The sequence below is a fragment of the Mustela nivalis genome (assembly GCF_964662115.1).
Source record: "Mustela nivalis genome assembly, contig: HAP1_SCAFFOLD_1886, whole genome shotgun sequence".
Lineage (NCBI taxonomy): Eukaryota > Metazoa > Chordata > Mammalia > Carnivora > Mustelidae > Mustela > Mustela nivalis.
The window spans coordinates 13,671-31,823 of NW_028134778.1; the positions used below are offsets into that span (position 1 = coordinate 13,671).

Sequence of the window (18,153 nt, forward strand, 5' to 3'; positions counted from 1 at the left end):
CTCCCTCCTCAGCAGGAAGTCTGCTTCTTTCTCTCAAAAATAAATAAGTAGGGGCGCCTGGGTGGCTCAGTGGATTAAGCCTCTGCCTTCCGCTCAGGTCATGATCCCAGGGTGCTGGGATCCAGCCCCATATCGGGCTCTCTGCTCAGCGGGGAGCCTGCTTCCTCCTCTCTCTCTGCCTGCCTCTCTGCCTGCTTGTGATCTCTGTCTGTCAAATACATAAATAAAAATCTTTAAAAATAAATAAATAAGTGGGGCGCCTGGGTGGCTCAGTGCGTTAAGCCACTGCCTTCGGCTCAGGTCATGATCTCAGGGTCCTGGGATCGAGTCCCGCATCAGGCTCTCTGCTCCACAGGGAGCCTGCTTCCTCCTCTCTCTCTCTGCCTGCCTCTCTGCCTACTTGTGATCTCTCTCTGTCAAATAAAAAAATAAAATCTTTAAAAAAAACATTAAAAAATAAATAAATAAATAAATAAATAAGTAAAAATTTAAAAGAGAGAGAGAGAAAGGATTTTGTACTGCTTTTTAGTACTTGCTACAATGATGGCATAATCAGGGGAGAAAAATGCCTCACTTTTGAATACCTGAGAGTAAAAGAATTATTATTTTATTATGTCGATTATGAAGTTTAAGTATCACTATAAGCCACATTATATATACATGTGTATATGTGTATGTGTGCTTATACACACACATTCACTCAAATTGGAACTAAGCTGAACCACTGCTTCTTTTCAAAAGGGCTTCTATATTCTAAAAATAAGAACCTTACTTCTGTTCAACTGGAATTAATCTTACAACTAACAGAGTATGCTTCAGACTCTCATATTTTACCAGAAAAGAAAAACAGCTTGAAAAGTAATATTACAGGCAAAGTTTAATAGCCTCTCCCATCAATCTCAAACTAATTTTCTTTATTGGTGTGTAGAAATCATGAAGAACAAATTTTTCTGAGATATTTCTATATCTGAACATTATTTCCTCTGCAAGCATTCAACAATTCTTGTTTCTATTCTTCTCTTTTCTAATTCAATTCTGTTTGGTTTCTAAGTTAAGAAGTGTGCTTCATTTGCATAAATGGTAACTATTCTGAGATACCATTCATAACTATACATTTGAATTCTCCAGAGTACCATTCACAACTTCAAATGGAACAGGAAAAAACTCATTCAACATCACTTTAATGGTGACTAAGACATGAATGATTATAATGTTATATTGTGGAGGATTGGTCAAAGGACAGTGAAGTCCCCAAATGTTACTACTAACTTGTAATCACTTTATGAATGCCCCAAGGGAACAAGAACCATTGCCTTGACCAATCTACCTATCACAAAAAAATACTGAGCTTAGAAAAATATGCCCATTAGCTTAACATAATTTTTTTAGAATTATAAAAATGCAGGGCCATTAAAATTTATCAAAGAAGAATCCTGACAAGTCCTAGCAAGTTTTCTATAAAACCAATACTGATTTTTCTCTAGGTGTTAAACTTTTCAGCTATGAGCTTTTCTGAGAAAATCTTTTATGCAAGGTAGTAATAGTCTAGTAGTTCTTTACTCCACTAATCAGTGGTAGAAACTAAATTTACATAAATCTGTATAAAAATTCAGTTATCGGGGCGCCTGGGTGGCTCAGTGGATTGAGCCGCTGCCTTCAGCTCAGGTCATGATCTGTGTCCTGGGATCAAGCCCCGCATCGCATCGGGCTCTCTGCTCAGCAGGGAGCCTGCTTCCCTCTCTCTCTCTGCCTGCCTCTCTGCCTACTTGTGATCTCGCTCTCTGTCAAATAAAATAAATTAAAAAAAAAAATCTTTAAAAAAAAATTCAGTTATCTATCTATACTGCTCTAATATATTTATTATTTTTTTAAGATTTTATTTTATTTTATTTATTTTATTTTATTAAGAGTCTGGGTGGCTCAGTGGGTTAAAGCCTCTGCCTTCAGCTTGGGTCATGATCCCACGGTCCTGGGATGGATCCCCGCATTGGGCTCTCTGCTCAGCAGGGAGCCTGCTTCCTCCTCTCTCTCTGCCTCTCTGCCTACTTGTGATCTCTGCCTGTCAAATAAATAAATAAATAATTCTTTTTATTAAAAAAAAAAAAGGAGAGGACATACAAAGGAATCATTCAATTTTCCCTCGGCAGGCTTCATGGAGGAGATGACATCTTGTTCAGTTCAGAAGAGCAGAAATATCTTATTTCACAGCTTATGAGCCTCTTTCCAAATAAAGAACCACTCATTTCTTCAGTCAACAAAAAACACCCCCCCACCCAAATCCCAAACAATTACTGCACTTTGCACCTATTCTCAGTTTAGCAACTGTCACCCTCATCAGTCTTACTAAGTAAAACCACTACCTCAGAAATAAAACTTTCAGTTGCCTGCAGACACAGACTCTGTCTAATCCTGCCTAAGTCACAAAATCATAGCCTAGCAACTAAATGGCAATGATCTAACTATGGGTCCACATCTACCAACTGCGTCAGTATCTTAGAAAGCTATTTTGCTGGAATGCTTGGGTATCTCAGTTGGTTAAGAATGTTAACTTTGGGGGCGCCTGGGTGGCTCAGTGGGTTAAAGCCTCTGCCTTCAGCTCAGGTCATGATCCCAGGGTCCTGGGATCAAGCCCCACATCGGGCTCTCTGCTCAGCAAGGAGCCTGCTTCCTCCTCTCTCTCTCTCTCTGCCTGCCTCTCTGCCTACTTGTGATCTCTGTCTGTCAAATAAATAAATAAAATCTTTAAAAAAAAAAAAAAAAAGAATGTTAACTTTGAGGCACCTGGGTGGCTCAGTTGGTTAGGTGACTGCCTTTGGCTCAGGTCATGATCCTGGAGTCCTGGGATCAAGACCTGCATTGGACTCCCTGTTTGGCAGGGAGTCTGTTTCTCCCACTGACCTCTCTCCTCTCATGTTCGCTTTCATTCTCATTCTCTCTCTCTCTCAAATGAATAAATAAAATCTTTAAAAAAAAAAAAAGAATGTAGATTTTGGCTCAGGTCATGATCTCAGGGTTGTGAGACAGAGCCCTGCATTGGATTCTCTGCCAGGCATGGAGCCTGCTTAAGATTCTCTCCCTCTCCCTTTGCCCCTTCCCGCCCCACCATCACTTAAAAAAAAAAAAAAGTCAATTTACCTTACCAAAAAATTTAGGTCCTCTTCCACCCTACCCAATGCATGCCAGGACCAGCAACAAAGTAACCAATATATAGGGGTACCTGGGTGGCTCAGCTGGTTAAAGCATCTGACTCTTGGTTTCGGCTTTGGTCATGATCTCAGGTCTGTGGGATCAAGTCCTACGGCCAGGCCCCACACTCAGCGTGGGGTCTGTTTGTTCTTCTCCCTCTACTCCCCCACCCCATTCTCTCTCTCTTTAAAATAATAAATAAAAATTTTTTAAGAAGTAACCAATAGGGTGCCTGGATGTCTCAGCTGGCTAACCGACTGCCTTCGGCTCAGGTCATGATCCTGGAGTCCCGGGACTGAGTCCCGCATCAGGCTCCCAGATCCATGAGTCAGCCTCTCCCTCTATTCTTCTCCCCATCATGTTCTCTCTCTCTCAAATAAATAAACAAAATCTTTTAAAAAAAAAAGCCTCTGCCTTTGGCCTGGGTCATGATCCCAGGGTCTGGATGGAGCCCCCTGTCTGGCTCTCTGCTCAGCGGGGGGCCTGCTTCCTCTTCTCTCTCTGTCTGCCTCTCTGCCTGTCAAATAAATTAATAAAATCTTAAAAAAAAAAAAAAAGACTAAGTCTTATACAGAAAATGTAACTAATATAGATAATGAAGGTAGATCTTCAGATCAATTCAATGACTTAACAACTATTCACACATACACAATCCCTTAAAACAAAGCATTAACAAGACTTTTAACAAATGCAAAACTCAAACACACCCTTACATATTTTTTCAAGTGATGGTGATATTTACATCATCCAGTATCTAGATCAATCCTACTTAGACTGAAATTCACTAATTTAAATCACAGTTAATATAGACCAAAAGACAGCAACTGGCAATTAAGTTGAGAAAAAGAATCATCCGCTGGTAAATAAGAAACTCAGTAAAATGTTCTGATTTTTAAGAAATTTATCTCGATGGGTTTCATATCTAAAATTATCATTCTAGGGACGCCTGAGTGGCTCAGTCAGTTAAGCGTTTGCCTTGGTGGGGGGGGGGGGTCATGATCCCAGTGTCCTGGGTCCTATGCATGAGGTTCCTTGGTTAAGCAGGGAGACTGCTTCTCCCTCTGCCTGCCACTCCCTCTGGTCGTGCTCTATCTCAAATAAGTTAAGTTTTTAAAAAAATTATAAATAAATAAAGTATCATTCTAGAATACAATTTCTAAACTTTGAACAAATTACAATTAACTTTTTCTGTGAAAGCAGGGCTTTGGACAGGGAGCAACAGGAACAGCTCTTAAAGATATCTGAATTGGAAGAAGAGTTTCACAGTTCTTTCCTTCCTTCCTCCTTCAGTTGCTGCTTTTCTGGTTTTAGAATTTCAAACAAAGAAATACATATTGGCTCCACTGCTAAGAAACGCCCGCTTTCTCAGCAACTTCCTCTTCCAATTTTCTTCCCTATCATTGACATATGAGAACAATACACAATGCCGGTCCTACCATTTTGATTAGCCAAAAGCTGAGGCTTAGAAAAATTAAGGGCTACAAGTTATCATATTTAACTACTAGTCTCTGACTCCAGGTCCACAATCTTCACTCATCTAGAAGTCAGATAACAGGGAACACAAAGAAAGGAAGGAACATTACGCTGCATCACAGGCAGGGCACTGAACATTTGGTTCCAGGAATCCAAAGAAATTTGAACAAATGGGAAATTTCTCTCATCCAGAGAAAATTTAGGGAGGAGAAACAGTTACTGGGCTGGCTCCCCTCTGAGCCAAGAGTCAAATCTATACACCAACAGTTGGTGATCTTTTACAAGCCACCCATTCAAGATTCAAACTGAGTTCTTTGAGGTTCTGACAACTTTAAAGTAACTTTACTATTTAGAAACAGTCCTTTCCAACTCACAGACTGAAAAAAGGGAATGCACTTATAATTAGCCATCCAGAGTTCAAGGTCCAGCCTGTCTTCATGCCAGAGGTCAATTCAAGTGTCTGGGACCAGACCTCTCCCTCCATTTGTGACACAGCAAACTTCTTTTAAATGGATAATGACTTCCCCCTTGTCTGATGATTCTCAAAGGAAACCACCTTACAGTTGGTTGGTAAGCTTTGTGTGACCTTGGACAAGTTACTAAATTTCTCTGAAACTCGGTTTCCTTAAGTGTAAATTCCCAAAAGCAGCTGTAAAAATTAAGAACATAAGCCTAAACAAGGGCTGGCACATAGTAAGAGCACCATAAATGCTTCCCCTCCCACTCCTAACCCCCCTGAATTGTTTGGGGACTAACTTTCAATCATTGCCCCAAGAGGTTCCAAGGATACTTTCCTCTCCTCCCATGCTATGGAGCCCCAGTGTATAAAACTGCCATCTCAAAGGCTCTAGGTCCCTAGAGGACCAAGACAACCAGAGTCTACCTAATTACAGCCTGGGGTCAATCCAGCCTTCATGGAAGAGCCCCCTTAGCCAACTCATCTCCTGCAGACCCATCATGTACACAAACACACATACGTACATACACACATGTACGTACTCACAATCCTCTCCGCCACTCCTCGACTCAGCAGGCCACGGATCTCAAAGAGCCCTACAATTCCTTCATGGCCCCACTTTGGAAACTAAAGCTCCGCCTGGAGAACAACTTGCCCGAGATCTCCGAGAACATCTGAGATCCAACTCATGTACAACTGCCTGCAAAGCCTTCGTTTTACAAGTAGGGAAACTGACGCCCAGAGAGGGAAGTGACTTGCCCAAGGTCACACAGCGAGTTAGTGCCAGCGCCAGGCCAGGATGGGGGCACTTTCGCAGCCTCACAGATTCGCCGGCCCCTCCAAGTCTCCGAGGGGACCTCCAGGACACCTCCTCCCCAGGGGAAGGGAGTGTAGAATAAGAGGCCACCCCGCGCTGACCGCTCCCCCGGCCACTGCCGGTCCGCGGCAGAAGGTGCGCCACCCAATCCTCCGGGACCCCGCGAGGCTCGAGGCAGGGGATGGGGGGGTGGCGGCGCGGCCGGGCCCGGCGCCTCACGGCGGGGCCCGCCCGCGGGGACTTGTTGCTCACCTGGTCTCGTGCGGTCGCCCTCAGCGACAGAGAGGCCTACCAGCCGCCCTTCTCCGCACGGGGTCTCTTCCCGTGGGCCGCCTCCGGAGATGCCACACAGCCAAACCCCCCTCAGCGCGCTACGCCCCCAGCCGCGCTCACCCGGCCCGCGTCCGCCATTACGCGATTCCCCGCCCTGGGACACAGCCACACCCCGCCAACGGCCCTGATTGGCTCTCTGCCCCACCCTCCTGGGGCTTTCGGGCATTCCATTGGCCCGAGTGGAATGCCAGTTAAATAGCTACGCAAAAGACGTACTCAAGGGTACAGTCTGGGGAGCTCCACCCGAGCTACTTCCGCAATCGGAGTAAACAGCGAGAGGGCAAACCAAGTGAAGTGGGGGTGGAGATTAAACTGAGTCAACTCCTAAATTCAAGGTAGGAAAATCCTACCTAAGAAAGTGTAAAAACTCCTACAGAGTGTGTTGAAATATGGATTTCACTTGTTAGAGTTCAAACAACCAGGGTTTTTGGTGGAAGGAAGGGGCCAAACCCATGAACTTTCTGTAGATACCCCTCAAGTTGCAGATAGTTTTGCCCGGGTCTCGGGCCCGACCGACAGTAGGGTGGGGAGAGTGAGTCATAGGCTCTGGCCCGCTGCTAAACGATTCTTCCGGGGCGAGGTCCGGGGTCCTAGGACTGGAAGCCGATTCTGAAAGGCCGGGGTCAGGTGAGCAAGACCCTGGTCAGGCGTCACCTCATTCTGCGACCTCAGACGACTTCCTGAACTTATCTGGGTCTCAGTTTGTCCTTCTGCAAAATAAGAGTAGTCATGCCGGCCTCATGTCCCTGGCGTTTTGAAGCTACACGCCTGAGTTGGGTATATATATATATATATATATATATATATATATATATATATATATATATATATATATGCATATACCCAAGATTATTATTTTATAATCTTGTTGATTATAAAAGGCTGCAGCTGGATACCATTTGACAAATTCACAAGTTAGCGAATATCTCTCATTTAGTTCTTTCGAGCAACTCTGTAAGGCGGATATTGTCTTCGTTTTGCAGGAGAGAAAACTGAAAACTCCATGACTTACCCTGGGTCACCCAGGGAATATGAAACAACCCCAGGACTCAAACTTGTATCTTTTGTCTTCCATTTCTGTATTTCTCCTCCCAGGCCTGGTGTCCCCTGAGAAAGACGTTCTTCCACCAACCCTTTAGCATTCCGGGGAGTGTCGTGAGAGTGCCAGTACAGTTCTCCTCTCTCCGGTTACCCTAGGCCCTAGCTGTTTCTAGGGACCTAGGAATCAGGAGGTGAGTAGGGTATGACAGGTGGGTCAGCAACCCAGACAGAATCCCAAACAAGGACACAGGGGTTGTGACACCATTGCGGGCCCTCAGCAGGGCAGCCTCCATGCCAAGACTTAAATCCAGGTTTCTTTGCTCTCAGAACAGGGCTCTTTTCATTACAGGATTGTTTTTCCCAGAAGGGCTGCCTTGGCTGTAATTCCTAGTCCTTTTCCCTCTCTGGAAAGGAAGGAGGCCAAGATGGGAGGGGGAGCCAGCTAAGCCTTTAAATGGGCGGAGACCACCAAGTGCATGGTGCTGAAAGAGCCTCAGTGCTGGCTGAGTCAGTGACCTCCGGGCTCAAATTGGGACATGTGGTCTGACAACCAATGACTATTTAAATCGTGACTGTGGCCGTTGGGTGCTGGGAGGCAGCAGGTGCTGTGCAGAAGTCAGTGTCTTTGGGTTAGCCTGACCTGAAATTGAATCCGAGCTCCACCACTTTATAGCTTTTTGAGCCTCATTTATGTCTTCTCTAAAATGGGGACAACAGGGCATCTGGGTGGCTCAATTGGTTAGGCATCTGCCTTCAGCTCAGGTCATGATCTGGGGGTTCTGGGATCTAGTCCTGCATGGGGCTCCTTGCTCAGCAGGGAACCTGCTTGTCCTCCTCCTTCTGCCCGAGTCACCCTCCTGCTTGTGCTCCTGCTCTCCGTGTCAAATGAAGAAATAAAATCTTTAAAAATTTTCATATATGTATGTATATATATATATATATATATATATATCTCCACATCAGTGCCAAAAAAATGTATATCCACATCACAGCTAAAAAAAATAAAATAAAAATTAAAAATAAGATGGGGACAGCAGGGCAGTTGTGAGGATTCAGTGAGTTAATTGTGAAATTAATGAGTCATGTGTAAAAAGTACCTGGTATTTATCTATTCATTCAAGGATTCATCTATTCGGTAAAAAATTACTAAGTACCGGGGTGCCTGGCTGGGGCTCAGTCAGTAGAGCATATGACTCTTGATTTTAGAGTCAGTGAGTTCGAGACCTATGTTGGGTGTAGGGTCTACTTTATATTTATTTATTTATTTGATAGACAGAGATGACAATTAGGCAGAGAGGCAGGCAGAGAGAGAGGAAGGGAAGCAGGCTCCCCGCCAAGCAGAGAGCCCGACGCAGGGCTCCATCCCAGGACCCTGGGATCATGACCTGAGCCGAAGGCAGAGGCTTTAACCCCACTGAGCCACCCAGGCACCCCTAGGGTTTACTTTAAAAAAAAAAATTGGGGTGCCTGGGTGGCTTAGTGGGTTAAGCCTCCACCTTTAGCTCTGGTCATAATCTCAGGGTCCTGGGATTGAGCCCCGCATAGCATCGGGCTCTCTGCTCAGCAGGGATCCTGCTTCCCCTTCTCTCTCTGCCTGCCTCTCTGCCTACTTGTGATCTCTGTCTGTCAAATAAATAATAAAAGCTTTTTTTAAAAATTATTAAGCATTGACTATGGATAGGCAGCCTGCCAGTGGTACAGCTACAATGGTGGGCAAAACAGACAGACCCTCATGGAGCTTAGAGTTTAGTAAGGAAGTAAGTCATAAAACAAATGACCAGATGAATCAAAATAGAGTTAGAAACTGGTAAGGAACGAGAAGGCAAAGTACAAGGTGTTTATGAGAGTGCATGTTGGAATGGGGTGGGGCCACAAGAGGCTTCCTGCAGAGGTGATATCTCCGGGTGAGTTGGTGAATGGGGCTGAACCAGGCAGCAGGTCTCTGGAAGAAGGATTGCAGGCCAAGAGAAAGGCATCGAGGCCAGTTGGAATAGGTGGCAATGAGGAGGGAGGACAGAGCTCATTTGGGGGCCTAAGCAAATGAGGTGTTACAGGGGAGGGAACCTGACTTTGAAATGAGGCTCATTTCCAAGGGTCTGTGTACTTTTCTGGTAGGCCCTGAATGCAAGCTTTGAGGCCAACCCAGGGTTTGCATCCTGGCTCTGCCATCTCACTTCAGACCTTGTCCAGTCACCACACCTCTCTGTACCTCATCTCCTTTTCTAAGAAATGGGGATAATGATAAAGTGTCATGGGGGGCAATGAGGACTCAATGTGGAATGTGTCTAAAGTGTTCCGGCACATAGAAGGCCCTCCATAAAAGGTGCTCATTCTTCCCAGCATGGAGGGAGGTGAGCCTGAGGCAGCAGATCCATCAGATAAGTTTGGGAGAGAGCTGATGGAAGCATCCATACACTGGGCAGGTTGTCATCTGACCGTAATTGTTTTGTGAGACTGAAACCAGGCAAGCCTGGGTTCAAATCATAACTATAGCACTTTCTAGCAGTATGACCTTGAGCAAGTGACTTTGCCTCTGTGAGCCTCAATCTCCCGGAACTGTAAAAGTTAAATGAGATAATAAATGCAAAGCACTGGGGCGCCTGGGTGGCTCAGTTGGTTAAGCGACTGCCTTTGGCTCAGGTCATGATCCTGGAGTCCTGATCGAGTCCCACATCAGGCTCCCTGCTCAGCAGGGAATCTGCTTCTCCTGCTGACCTCTCTCCTCATGCTGTCTCCTCTCCCATTAATAAATAAATAAAATCTTTAAACAAAAAAACAAACTTTAAAAAAAAAATAAATAAATGCAAAGCACTTCACACAGTGATTGGCACATAGTAAGCAGCTGTTAAATATTAACTTTAATAGTATTATTGTCATTAACTCTAACTTTATTAGTAATTTAATAATAATTATTATTGTTGATATCAGCATTAACACCTGTCCTAGGTAAGATTTTGGAGCTTTTGCTTGAAAATTGTCTGACAACAAGAGCCATAGTTTCTCCTTTTAGGCAACAGACATAGACAAGTTGCTTTCTGAGGGGATGGTGCTGAACACTTGAGAAATCATATTAATAAGCACTAACACGGAGCATTTCCTATGTGTCAAACACATGCTAAGTGCTGTCCATGCATTAACTTATAAATCCTCCTAGTAGCCCTATGAGTGAGGTCCTGTCATTACCATCATTTTACAAATGAGACAAAAGAAGCACTAAGAAGTTAAATGACTTGCCCAAGGCCACCCAGTCTGCAGGAGGCACAGCTGGAATTCGAACCCAGCCTCTGAACATGAATGGACTTAACTGCACTTGAGGTTAAGCCATCCCTCCTCTACCCCAGCAGTTCCGAGGAGTTATCACCGCCAGAGGGATGACATTATCCACTGCCAGTAGCCAAGTCCTAGGCTCTGAAAGCCAAACTCGTTCCTTTCCCACCAGTTTTGAAAAGTAACCCCTGCCTGTTTGTTCCCTGCCCTCCGAGGCAGCTTAGAGCAGGTAACAGACCCTCTTCCACTGCAAGGGAAAGCAAAAAGTTTAGAGCCTGAGTCCGGACCAACAGTCTTGGCCAAGTCACATCCCCTGTCTGAGCCTCAGTTTCCTTATCTATGAAATAGGGATGATAGCAGCTTGCTTACAGGGCTGTTGTGAGGAGCAAAAAGAACAAGGCCTGCGTCAACTATGAAGTGCTGTCAGCACAGGCAGGCCTCTCATTGTTGCTATGGGGATGGCAAACACCCTGGGGAAAGCAGCCTAAACCAGTACAGCTGGCAAAATTGCCGTCTCTAGAAAAAGTCCTGGGTTTGAGTCCAGGATCTGCCTGTTACACCCTGTGTGACCTTGAGCAAGTTATAAAACCTGGCAGAGCCTCAGTTTTCTCATCCATAAAATGGAGTGAATAATACCAATTGTACAGCTGGGGCGAAAAACACTGAGGGAATGCATAAAAAGCCATGAACCAATTCCTGGTACAGAGCTGGCAGAACCCAGTGTGTTAAGGGAAAAACAAATCACAAGGACCATGAAGAATCACAGTGACCCATCTTCACCACCCTGGTTGAGGGGAAGAAGATGGAGACCAGTGTTTTCAGAGCCCAGGACAGTCTGCAGCCACTTCCCTACCTCTAGAATCATCAACTCTTGCTAGGTCCACTGCATCTCTCTCTCTCTCTCTCTCCTTCTCGTCAAACAAGTTCTTCTCCACTGAGCAATCCCAGGGGGCCCTGAACCTCAGTTCCAGCCAAGCTCACAGGCTTTCCCCGCCTCCACATCCTTAATCCACAGCCTTTGCATTTGCCATTCCTTCCACCTGGAATGCTCTCTCCTCCCGGAGCGCTTGTGATGGGGAGAGGGGGGGTGCTGAAGGGAAAGGATCTGGAATGATGCTCCCCTTCCTCCTCACTCCACTCCCCTACATCTCCCACGCTGCATGCCTGACCTCCCCCCCTCCCAGCGTGGGGGGATGAAGCAGCATCAGGAGGGGGAGGAAAAGGGGGAGGACTCCATGAAGGGCCCTCTGTGGGGTTTTTCACCTGCTCAGAAGAGGCAGACGGAAATGAAAGCTCTAGAAAAAAAATGCCTGCCTCTCTGCTCCGGAGGCCCCGCTCAGGGAAGCCTCCCTGCCTTCCCACTGTGCCATCTTCTCTTCCTCCCCCTCCTCCTGCAGGCAGGTGCCACAGTCAAGGAACATGGGTGGGCGGCAGGCCAAGGAGACATGGGTTCAAATCCCATTCCTGTCCCTTACCCAGTGACTGGCCGGGCCTTAGCAAGAACCTTTGGCCCCCACACACCTCATTTCTCAGCAAAAGGACAAACAGCCCTGCCTTTCAGGCGGCTGTGAGGGCTAAGTGGGGTGCCAGATGAAAATGCCTAGGACAGCCAAGGTGCTAGGCCGTAAGGCAAACTCACAAGCACCACATAGGCCCGGCCCAGCTCTCAGCACCTTGCAGATACTCGCTCATTGAATTCTCGGTAAGGTAGGTACCCTTAATCTCCCCTTTTGATAGATGGTGAAACTGAGGCACAGAGAGATGATCTACCTTGTCCAAGGTCACACAGCCAGTGAGAGGCAGAGCTTCATCTCCGTTCTGCCCACCACACTATGGTACGCTCAGTACTGGCTGTCAGGAGTATTGTTGCTCTGATTTGTTTTTATCAGCGCTGACTCTGTGCCCTCAGTGAGTACATGTTACTCTTCCCCCACATTCAAAATCTTGCTTGAATTTTTCCTCCGTCATGACATCCTCCAGGTTGTTTCTTTAAAAAGCATACATTGCTCTCTCCTCTGGCCAGCCCAACCCAGGGCTCTAGGGACCAGTGATCCATCCACCGAGTCTCTGTTTTTCAGCAGCTCCCAATCTGGTGGTGAAGAAAATAGATACATTAAAAAAAAAAATTTGTTTCAGGGTCCTGGGATCAAGCCCTACTTCAAGCTCCCTGCTTGGTGAAAAGCCTGCTTTCTTTTGCCCACTCCCCCTGCTTGTGTTCTTGCTCTCGCTGTCTCTCTCTCTGTCAAATAGATAAATTAAAAAAAAAAAAAAAGATTGGGGCACCTGGGTGGCTCAGTGGGTTAAAGCCTCTGCCTTCGGCTCAGGTCATGATCCCAGGCTCCTGGGATCAAGCCCCCCCTTCCCCCATAGGGTTTTCTGCTCAGCGGAGAGCCTGCTTCCTCCTCTCTCTTTGCCTGCTTCTCTGCCTACTTGTAATCTCAGTCTCTCAAATAAATAAATAAAATCTTTAAAAAAATAAATAAAAATAAAAAAATTTTTTAAATACATTTTTTAAAATTTATTTATTTGAGGGGCACCTGGGTGGCTTAGTGGGTTAAGCCTCTGCCTTCAGCTCAGGTCATGATCTCAGGGTCTGGGATCGAGTCCCGCATCGGGCTCTCTGCTCAGCAGTGAGCCTGCTTCCCCTCTCTGCCTGTCTCTCTGCCTATTTGTGATCTCTCTCTCTCTCTGTCAATAAATAAATAAAGTCTTTTTTTAAAAATTTATTAATTTGAGAGAGAGCATAGGCAGGGTGAGTGGCAGAGGAAAAACAGGCTCCCCGCCGAGCAAGGAGCCCAATGTGGGACTCTATCCCAGGACCCTGGGATTGTGACCAGAGGCTGAACCGACGGAGCCACTGAAGTGCCTCTACGTACATAAAAATTACCATAAAAGAGGGAGACACCAATTGCAGCAGGAGCTGTAAGCTCACAAAACCCTCAACCTAACACAACTGACGGATTGAGCAGGTTCATAGAGGAGGGGTCATTTGGGTGGAACCTTGAAGGGTGAGTAGGAGTTCCTCAGATACAGTTCTTTTTTTTTTTTTTTTTCTTTTAAAAATTTTATTTATTGGGGCGCCTGGGTGGCTCAATGGGTTAAGCCTCTGCCTTTGGCTCAGGTCATGATCTCAGGGCCCTGGGATCGAGCCCCTCATCGGACTCTCTGCTCAGCAGGGAATCTGCTTCCCTTCCTCTCTGCCTCTCTGCCTGCTTGTGCTCTCTCTCTCTGTCAAATAAGTAAAATCTTTAAAAAAAGAAAACAGAAAAAAAAAGAATATGATGTGTAGTGCAGATCCTGCAAAGGGGACTGGATAAATAAAGGTTAGAGAGTGATATATTTGGGGTCAGACCCTGTACTGTATATGATGCAGGTATAGAGGTGGAGAGAGAGTAATTGGGCCCTGAAGATGGTTCCAGACTTGGTGTGGGGTGGGGTTGGGGGGGATGGGGGGGACAGAAAGCCACAAGTAAAGCAAAAATATCTATATTAAAGAAAAACCCAGGGGCGCCTGGGTGGCTCAGTGGGTTAAGTCACTGCCTTCAGCTCAGGTCATGATCTCAGGGTCCTGGGATCAAGCCCCACACTGGGCTCTCTGCTCGCCCGGAAGCCTGTTTCCCTTCCTCTCTCTCTGCCTGCCTCTCTGCCTACTTGTGATCTTTGTCTGTCAAATAAATAAATAAAATCTTTTAAAAAAAGAAAGAAAGAAAGAAAGGAAGAAAGAAAGAAAGAAAGAGGAAGGAAGAAAGAAAGAAAAACCCAGAGGGGCTTTAAGATTACCTAAAAGAGAACTAAACTTGTCATGGAGTCAGTGAAAGCTTCCTGGAGAGGTGCTGATGTCCAGGCTGACTTAAAGAGCAGAGCCCCATGATGTAACCTACTGCCACCCAGCCACAAAAACAGTGCTGGCAGGGTGCCTGGGTGGCGTGGGTTAAAGCCTCTGCCTTCAGCTCAGGTCATGATGCCAGGGTCCTGGGATCAAGCCCCACATCATCTCAACGGGGAGCCTGCTTTCCCCTCTCTCTCTGCCTACTTGTGATCTCTGTCTGTCAAATTAAATAAATAAAATCTTAAAAAAAAAAAAACAATTAAAAAAAATCAGTGTTATAGACTATAAGAGTAAGAAACCCCAATAAAGTTCTGTTTTTTCCCATGAGTGCTCTTTAAATGTTTTTTTTAATTATCAAACATCAAATTAGGTTTGGTTTTTTTTTTTACTATTTTATTTATTTATTTATTTGACAGAGATCACAAGTAGGCAGAGAAGCAGGCAGAGAGAGAGGAGGAAGCAGGTTCCCTGCTGAGCAGAGAGCCCAATGTGAGGCTCGATCCCAGGACCCCGGGATCATGACCTGAGTCGAAGGCAGAGGCCCTAACCCACTGAGCCACCCAGGTGCCCCGAACATCAGATTAGTTTTGTTTTGTTTTGTTTTTTAAAGATTTTATTTATTTATCAGAGAGAGAGAGGGGGAGAGAGCGAGCACAGGCAGACAGAATGGCAGGCAGAGGCAGAGGGAGAAGCAGGCTCCCTGCCGAGCAAGGAGCCCAATGTGGGACTCGATCCCAAGACGCTGGGATCATGACCTGAGCCGAAGGCAGCTGCTTAACCAACTGAGCCACCCAGGCGTCCCGTCAAATTAGTTTTTAAAAAAAATAATATTTGGGGGCACCTGGGTGGTTCAGTGGATTAACCATCTGCCTTCGGCTCAGGTCATGATCTCAGGGTCCCCGGATCTATCAGCAAGAGGCAGGCACCCTGCTCAGTGAGGAGTCTGCTCGCCTCCTGCCCCTCCCACCTCATACCCCCCCATAAGTCAATAAATAAAATAATATTTTTTAAAAAATAATATATGTATATTTTTTTAGTGTCTCTGCTTTGCTGGTGCCCTAAACACGTGCTCGGACAGGGTGATAGGCCAGAGGGAGTCATCCAGGTGAGAGGTGGAGAGGGGTGTGGAAAGCAACGGGAATTTCACAGGCAAAGGCCCAGAGGCAAAAGGAAAGATGGCACTTTGGAGAAAAAGGAAATCCTTTGATGAGAGCTGGCAAGTGGGAAGAGGTGGCAATAGAGAATCGGTCTGGATTTTCAGGGAGCTGGAGGCACAAAAGGGCTTTTACTGGGATACATCATAATCCAGGGTCCCTTCTGGAGAGCTCACTCTGAATATTTTTAGAGTCCTATTTCCGGTTTGAATCCATTCAGTCCAGAGACCCTGTGTACCTACTAGGCTTCAAGCACTGACCCAGGTGCTGGGGCTGCAGCAGATAATTAAGGGCTTGGCGGGCAGGGACACTGATGGGCACCAGACAGTGGGTTTGGCTGGACAAAGGCTTGGAGCGTGGAAGGCCCCGCAGAGAGAGAGAGCCAAGCCGGACAGTGAGGCCCTGAGGTGGGAGATGCCATTCAGGCTCTTTGCTGTGAAGAGGCCAGAGGTTCCTAAGACAGGAGAATAAAGGAATGAAAATGGGGGCAGAGGCAATGGGCAAGGGGTGTAAAATCCTCGTCTTGTAACCTCCGGAGAAGGCAGCCAAGTAGGCAGAGGGGCAAAAGGCCCAGCCAAGCCCTTCAGCCCCCCGTGCTTTCCCAGGCCTGCCGAACCCTGCAGCTTGGCTTCTCCTGGCTCCAGAAGTCAGACCCAACCCTGAAGGAGAGCAGAGGCGGGTGAGGAGGGCGCGAGGGACAGGCCTCTGCCCAACAGGGCCTTCCCTCCCAGCGGCCTGAGCCAACCCGTCTGAGGAGCCAGAGGTTACAGGGAAGGATTAAGGAGTTGGTTGCTTTTTTACCCAAACTGTGGCTGCATTTCTCTCTCTCTCTCTCTTTCTCTCTCTCTGTCTTTTTTTTTTTTTTTTTAAAGAAAAATGTTCCTGTACACGCACCCGGAGGCTTTTGCAGGAGGCGGCTGTTGGAGAACCGGGAAAACAAGCCAAGAAACAAGAGAGAGGAAGAAGACCACGCCTCGCCTGGCAGATTCCTAATGGCCCAGGAGACCTGAGGCTTTACTGTGGGAGGCCGGTGGGGGGGTTGGGGGGGTGCTGGCTCGGGTGGGAGGGAAGGGCAGGCCGAAGGACAGCCACTTGCTGGTCGGTGACCTTGGGCGGGATGCTGCCTGCTTCCCTCTGGTGAGAACGGGGAGGAGGGGGGCAGGGGCAGGGCTGGCCAGCTGAGGTCACAGGAAGGCCCCTTCCAGCCTGAAACGCGATCTCGGGATGTGGGGCCTGCCAACCTGCAGCGACCCTGGGCCAGCAGAGATGAAAGGCTGCCTGTCCCCAGCTTCCGGACCCCCGAGGCCCCAGTGCCTCAGACTTGAAGGGCAGCAAAGCTGCTGCAGCTGGCTGGAGCCAGTTTCTGGACTCCCCACCCCACCTGATGTCATCCAACCCTCCCTTCCCTGTTTGGCTGGGGACCCTCAGGCCCAGAGAGGGCTGTTGACCTACTGGAGGTCACACAGCAAGTTGGAGGCTGAGCCAGGGCTCACCACAAAGTCTTTGGGCTCCAAGTCCAGTCCTCATTCCCTTTCCCAGAAACTTGGCTGCCGGGGCCCTTACCCCAGGGAGTGGGAGAGAGAGACCCAGGGTTAGGGGAGACAGTTGGAAGCTGTGTCCTTTGAAGTCAAGACTTAATGTTGACTAAAGTGCTTTTCTTTTCCTTCTTTCTCTCTCTCTCTCTCTCTTTTTTTTTTTAAGACAAAAAAGAACGTTCCAGGCCCCTGCCATGAGCCTGGACTTGCTCTGTTGGCAGGGGAAGGAATGCAGCTCTGGCCGCCACAGCCGCTGGTGGCCAGCTGCAGCCTCCGCTCCTGCCGCTCCCACACCAGTGGGCGCGGGGACAAAGGCCTCTTCTCAGGCTGATCCCCTCCAGCTCCCTGGATCAGTGGGGGCAGAACATCGACCCAGAGGCTTGGTTACAGACCAGCTAAGTCGCCGTCCCTCTCTGGGCCATAGTGCCCTTTCTAGAAAATGGGAGCCAAGGATTTGCCTGACCTACTTCTCAACATTATGTGGGGGCTCCAAAGAGGTAAAGTTACAGAAATACAGACCTCTCTCGGCGCCTCCTTCTGCCTGAGGGTCTGCCTACTCAGACAGCCCTCTGCCTCACCGGACCCTCCCTTCTTCCTCGAGCTTCACCTGGCCAGCCCCAACTCACTCAGCTCGGCTCAGCAGGACCATCCCTCGCTCTAGGGAGCCTTCCCTCACCTCCAGACTGCACTGCTCCTTCAGGGTATTTATCACTGTTGTAATTAAATAATTAATTGTGTAATTGGATCTGTCTCCCCACTACAATGTGAACTCAAGTAATAGCTGACACCCAATACTTACCCAGTACCGGGGACCTTACACTTACCAGCCCACTGAGTCCCTGTGGCAGGGACTGTCCGTTCCCCTGTCTTATGGATGAGCCACCTGAGACAATGAGAGGTTCGGTGACTTACCTAAATTCACAGCCAGCTGGAGGTTCGTCAGGACGGAGAACCAGAGTTGCAGAACCGGGATTCAAATCCAGACCCCAGGCTGTAACCATTACCCCTCGAGTAAGGCAGGCTGAGCTTGTTCCCGGCTCCTTCCCAGCTCCCAGAACAGC

General features: G+C 47.4%; 1 long non-coding RNA gene across 1 annotated transcript; it reads left to right on the forward strand.

Annotated features, from left to right (window-relative positions):
* Positions 1-6,786: 6,786 nt before the first annotated feature.
* Positions 6,787-17,837, forward strand: LOC309858121. Its single transcript, XR_014308042.1, has 4 exons — positions 6,787-6,893; positions 7,362-7,498; positions 15,441-15,508; positions 16,430-17,837. It is a non-coding gene; the product is annotated as an uncharacterized lncRNA (long non-coding RNA).
* The last annotated feature ends 316 nt before the right edge of the window (positions 17,838-18,153 follow it).